The sequence below is a fragment of the Jatropha curcas genome, chromosome 5 (assembly GCF_041381405.1).
Source record: "Jatropha curcas cultivar XTBG-Jc1 chromosome 5, XTBG_Jcur_1.0, whole genome shotgun sequence".
Classification (NCBI taxonomy): Eukaryota; Viridiplantae; Streptophyta; class Magnoliopsida; order Malpighiales; family Euphorbiaceae; genus Jatropha; species Jatropha curcas.
This window is the reverse complement of record NC_143155.1, coordinates 12,484,744-12,491,360: the sequence shown is the minus strand read 5'-3', so window position 1 is coordinate 12,491,360 and position 6,617 is coordinate 12,484,744. Positions and strand designations below refer to the sequence as shown.

Here is a 6,617-nt window from a genome sequence, read left to right as displayed (position 1 = left end):
TTTAATCTTTATGTGCCTAGTAGTGGTGTATGAATTGAGGCATCTTATGGTCTAATATGGTATAAATATGAATTAAATTCAATGAGATTTAGTCTTTTGATGTTTATTCTAAAGGTTATGTAAGTTATAAATAAGGATTTTTGTTTAATGGAGAGTTTACGATCCAAGAAAAAGTAAACGACTCCTATAAAGAAATTAAGATAATTATATAATCTTTAAAAAATTAGGAATCATTGATTATTCAGATTTGATGGACATAGAAGTATACAAGATAAGAAGTTCTATATTTTGGGATTTCATGAATATGTAAAAAAAAAAAAAAAATTGTGATTCATATTGATCTCACTATGCGTATATGCGAATAAATTCTAAGCCAAAATGATTAAGAGTTTATAAAGATAGAAAAGATTGGTTAATAGTTAATAGAAGTATTTACAAGTCATGGAAGATTTATGGATTTATGTGAGATATCTATGATTAAAAAAAAAAGTGCGAATTGCTATGAGTTAGTAAATTCTATTTGGATCGTTATGGATAAATGGTTAAGTTGGAATAGTCCATATGGCACATTGCATGAGTTGCATAACCTTATGATTGTGTATAAATACTTTTACGTATTGAGATTTGGAACTTTGGTATTATTTTTCTCTTGAGTGGACCTTGCAAGTATGCATGTATGTATGCATGACAGTGTTTGAGATTAAGTATCAAGATGGAATTAAGTTATTAACACTATTATAAGAATAAGATATATGATCTCAGGAGAATACTGTTATGAGAATAAGTTATATGATCTTTATGAGAATTGACTTGATGCAAATCTTCGAATATGATATTTAAATGAAATGCCTTGATATGTATCTGATATGATGATATGTTTGGTATGGGAGTTATATAGGTCATTGGATTGCGTGCTATATAGAATAAGAGATGTTTATGGATTTTTCTTGTAAGGGAATTAAAGAGGATATTAAGGATCTAATCGGTGTTATGCAAAATAAGTTTATGTATTTTAAATATGGAATGGTTAAATTTGCTATTATGGATGTTTATTTGGAAGAATCATGTATAGAATATACGGATAGTAAGCACTAGTTGATTAAGGAAGAATAAACTAAATCGGAAAAATATTATGAGATTCGTAATTGCTAAATTCAAGTGAATTTCGAGGACGAAATTCTTTAAGGGGGGTAGAACTGTAACGCCCCATTTTTCTGTGTCTGAAATAGTAAGTTACCGGTCTGTGAATAGTACCATCGGTCCGGAAGTCGATATTATTTTGGTCCGAAAAAAATTATTATGTATGTTTAATATTTTCTTTAATATTTTTGGAGTATGTATACATGATTTTTATGGGTAGAAAGTAAGTAATAAATATTTTTGGAGAATTTAGAGAATTAGTGAATAGTGAATTATGTTGTTATATTAATTAAAGAAATTAGAGAAATTATTTTTATGGAGTAAATTTGAGATGGTGTTATATTAATTAAGGAAATTAGAGGAATTATTTTTAAGGATTAAATTTGAGAATTTTTATGGAGATAAATAATATTTTGAAGGAATTTAATTTGGAGAATATTTGTAGCCATTAGATTAGATTACATTGCTCAATCCTAGCCATCCAATTTTGGTGAAAAGACCAAATTACCCTTTAGTCAACTCCATTATTTGAGCAACATGTTTTCTTCCTTTTCCTCTCCATCTAACGTGACCTTTCTTCTCCTCCTCCTTCTTCTTCTTCTCCTCCTCCTTTAGGTCTTCAATTCTTACTTCCTAAACACATCAAATACACTCCATTGAACTTTGATTAAGTACTTAATCTTTGAGATTAAAGCTTGAGAAATGATAGTTGGTGAATAATTTCAAGTAATTTGGAGGACAAAGGGTGGAGAACTTCCTACCAAAGACAAGGGAAAACTAAGGAATCAAGAGTCTTATTTAAGCTTGTTAGAGCTTATGTTTAAGGTTAGTGTTCATAAACACTCTTACCTTGTTTCAATTTTTGATTTTGTGAAGTTTATACTATTTTGTGAAAATTGGGAATTTTATATGAAATAATTTTATTATTAAATTTTGGTGGTATAAATGTGTTCTTGGGAGATTTCTAAGCATGCTTATATGTTGAATTGATAAGGAAAACAATTTCTTCTTCATCCTCCAAGAGTGGCAGAACCTATTGATGAATAAGGCCTTAAGTTTTCTTGTTATTCTTTGTGGATTTATGATCTTAAGATGATATTTGATGAGTAATTAGTATGTGGTAGAAATCTCTACCTTGTATATGATTTAAGTAAGCTGAAATTAGGAAAAAGTGTTATTGGGTGTGATTAAGGACTGTTTTTCGATCCTTTTCATTTTCCATTGGTGTCTGAGTCCTTCATGAAAGTTTTAGCTCTACTTCTTAGCTTTCCAACCCATCTTCTTGTGTCCAATTTGGATATGTATAGCTCAACTTATGGCTAAAACACCTAAACTGACTCTGTTATGACGGGCCACATGTATCACTGAATTGAGTGCCCATTTTGACCACTATAATGGTAATATTATGTTCTGAGTTCTTCATGAGAGTTGATTCCCTGTGTCTTGAGACTTCTCTGGTTTTGGATTGGATTGATTTGAGTGTCTGGATAAGTAGGAATTTGATAAACATTGGAATTAGTTCTGCTGAATCAGGTCTGGACTATTGGTCTGTGTTCCTAGCCGTTTTTCACCATTTTACAGATTGATCTGGGCTATTGTCCCTTGATAACATTTGTATAATTTTGTCTTATCTTTCTAATGAATCAAACTTCACTTAATTTGGAGATCTAGAACTCAAGTTATGTCTTAAAAACCCAGCAAAGGTCAAGGTTATATTAATGCTGGAAATTTTCTATGTCATGAATCATAGGTTTATTTGGATAAATGAAGGTATGAATTATGTGTGATGAAGTTCTCTTCATTCTTTGTATCCTTTAAGATTTATTTGACAAAAATAAGACATAAGTTTGAAAAGTGTTGTTGTGGATATGTTTAAATGGATATAAATTGGAAAGGTGTGGAATTGATTTAGATAATGCATGATAAGGGTTGAAATGGATACTTTTGTGCATAAGAGTTATGTTAGCATGCTTGATTGGAGAATGAAATTCCTCCCTTTGGTACCACCTTAAAGCTTACTTAATTATTTTATATATATGACATAAGTATGATTATTTGATAACTTATATATGTTTAGAGTTTTAACAAAGAAATGGGTATTTAAGGTGTATGTGCTTTGAATTTTTAATAAGGAAAATATGATTTTATATGATAAGAAATTGTCTATGTTAAGTAATTATGTTTAAGTATGATTCTAAAGTAAGCTTACATTATAAATTTAAGAAGACTAAAGACTAAGACAAGTTTTCTGATAAGTGATATGAAGTACGAATTAAAACAAGGATTTTGGGCTCTAATATACTTAGTGTGAATTTGATGCGTGATTCGATTTTTATTCTGTCTGATGAGCATGCTCGGCATTTGATGCCATTCTGATAAGAAGCTATGATCATATGCTAGACACGTGGGTGTCTTCTGTTCTGTTAGGACGGACGCGCTCTATATGTTTTGAATCTGTTGGCGACCTAAGGCCATTCTGAATCTGTTCTGAAAACCTATCTGCTTCTCTTTCTCCTAAATGTATGCGAGCCCTATGGAAAATATCTGTAATACAATGAAACGAATGAGATCATATTATTTTAGTAAACCTTACTTTGGAAATTATTGATTATGTTATCAAATGAATTTTCAAAGCATGATATTTCAGTACATGGTATGAAAAATAAAGAGTATATGTATTGGTATAATGTTCAAGTAATGAATTTATGATTTGAAAGAATTAAATTATTTATGTTATTAATTATAAGTTTATTTGAAAGAACCAAAGTATTTATGATGATAAAATGTCTTAAGTAAAGGATTTATGGTATCAAGAATTAAATTCTTTATGTGATTAATTAATAGTTTATGTGCTATTTGTTTTGCTATAAATGGAAATGTATGTTGAATTTTAATGCATTTATGATTGTAAATGATTTTATGAAATTTGTTTTTAAGTAAGTTGCCATCGCAACTTTGGTAAGTATGTGAATTATGAGCACCACTGAGTTTTATACTCAGCGCGTCGATTTTTATCACGCGTAGGTTGAAGATTGCGGTCGCTATTTGAAGATTTGAAAAGTAATATCAAAGCAGAAGTGACTAATTTGGTAGTAGTCGATTGAGATTTATATAATTAAGAATTATGGCATGTATAATTATTACATTTTCAGATATTATGTTATTTGAAATATAATTGAAGTATGTAATTATAAATTATTTTGGTGTATCTATTTGGAGATAAGAATAAGATTTATTATTTTAAGCCAGTCGATATGATTAGTTTATTAAGACTTGATAGATATAATGAATGCAATTAATTGATGGATATAAAATACTATTGAGGATTATTCAGTTATGAAAATATAAAAGTGTTGTTATGTTATAATGATTATTTGGAGATGTTGAAAGTTTAGAGTTTAATTGGAAGTATTTTGTATTCACATGTTTGGCGGGCTCAGTTTTTAAAGGGATATTCTTACAGTATTTATGTAGGATCTTTCCCAATGTGGTAAAAAAAAAAAAGTGCAAGGAAAATAAAATGAAATTTCTATTACAAAGAAAAAAATTACTCGCGAAACTTGTGAATACTCAATTACTTCTAATTCATAATTTTAGTTTTATGATTTATATGTTAAGTTAAGACGGTGTCTCCGGCACCGAATGTGGCATCCGCCGTCGGGTCTCTCGGGACTGGGCGGAGGGTGTTACACCATCTCAATTCATAAGAACTTTAATCGAGAAATTATTCAACAAATAATACACTATTGCAAACAACATTGTTGTTATCTCACTTAAACCATTATTGTATACATCTATAAGCAAAAACACATCTTTAATTGCATGCCCAAGTGTCACAATAATATGAGCAAAATAACCATATAGATTCCATTTATCCTTTTGAATATCCTTTTTAGTATATATACATACGAACAGGAGGCAACCCGGTGGTCTCCATCCAATCTAGATCATCAGGCGCTCACAACAAGAGGCCACCCTACGGGCTGCGATCAAATCTAGACTGTCCAGTGCGCAACGATGAGCGGCCATCCTGTGGTTAACAGTAACGGTAACGGTAGGTGCACACGGGGGCACCGATCTCCCATTTACCCGGCTAACGGTAATGGATCCATATAACGGTAACGGTATATAACGGTAACGGTAATCAGGATCCATATAATGGCAACGGTCTCACAAACCCATGGTGACCCACTTCATCCCAACTCCACACAAACAAAGCATAGCATTATTACAACACAATTAATCAGACATTGCAATTAAATGCAGATATATTGATCAGTTGAACATCGTAATGCAATGCACAATTAGACATCCATTCTCAAATGCAAATAAATAAATAAATAAATAATATTAACAATAAACAAACAATAAAATAAATGATAATAATGAAAATAAATAAATAATTGAATAATTCAATGAATAATAGTGAAAATAAATAAATAATTAGAGCACTCTATTTAATATTTATTAAGTTATAGAATTAATCTAAATAAACTTATTAATTATGTTATTACTTAAAACTAGTCTAAGTTCTATTGAAATTTCGGCAGCACCTCCCCTAAAAAGTGGACTATCCACCTGTTTAAATATCACACTATTATTATATATTTATCAATCAATACACATAGCCCATCCGTCGGGCAATCAATCAATTTAAAATCCCATCCTCCTTCCAAAACAACAATATCAACACTCAACCATTAATTTACAACAATCATGTTCCAATGATAATAGCAATCATTCTTTACTTCATATAATTATAACTAGCTTCTATAGCTAATTACCAAACAAATGAAAGCTTTAATACATATATAATCGAACAAAACTTATATCATTAAGTTAATTTCAATTACTTTCATTTGATAGTTTCGTAGTGTCTAACTATTATAGTACTCTTTATCAAGCTTTCATTTCTTCATTCTTGCTTAAAGATAACAACCACATATTTATACTTTTATTAAATTTTAAATTAGCCACTAAGAACAAATGCTTCAATTAAACTATAATTTGATGAATACACTTACTAAGAAATTCAACTCGCCCTTGTATATATATATATATATATATATCTCAATTCTTATGATTAGTTTCTTTAAATGTCATTAATTATTCAAAATAGTTGTTGTTCATCAAAATAGGTCATTCTCAACCTAGCTCATATATAATATATGAATTAATTCATTCAAATTCAATTTAATTAACTAATGATTACTAAGTTTAGAATTTATACTGAAAATAGAAAATTGGTCTTAGAACGTACCAATTGAAATTTGGGCGATGATTCCATGATCAGCACGAAGAGAAGAGAATTCTGCCTCTCAGGGCCTCGCCGGAGTGTCGCCGGCCGGTCACCAGAATCCCGCCGCCGGCAGCCTTGCACGGTGGTCGGAAAGTCGATCTTGCCTAGAAAATTGCAAGGTTACCACCAACCGACTCAAATTTGCGTAAAGAGTCCAAATCTACCATCAATTTGATGA

The 6,617-nt window shown here is 30.3% G+C and overlaps 1 long non-coding RNA gene across 1 annotated transcript; it reads left to right on the top strand.

Annotated features, from left to right (window-relative positions):
- Positions 1 to 1,717: 1,717 nt before the first annotated feature.
- LOC149496231 (uncharacterized) lies at positions 1,718 to 4,338 on the top strand. The gene is made up of 2 exons (XR_016320990.1): positions 1,718 to 1,965; positions 4,165 to 4,338. It is a non-coding gene; the product is annotated as an uncharacterized LOC149496231 (long non-coding RNA).
- Positions 4,339 to 6,617: the final 2,279 nt, after the last annotated feature.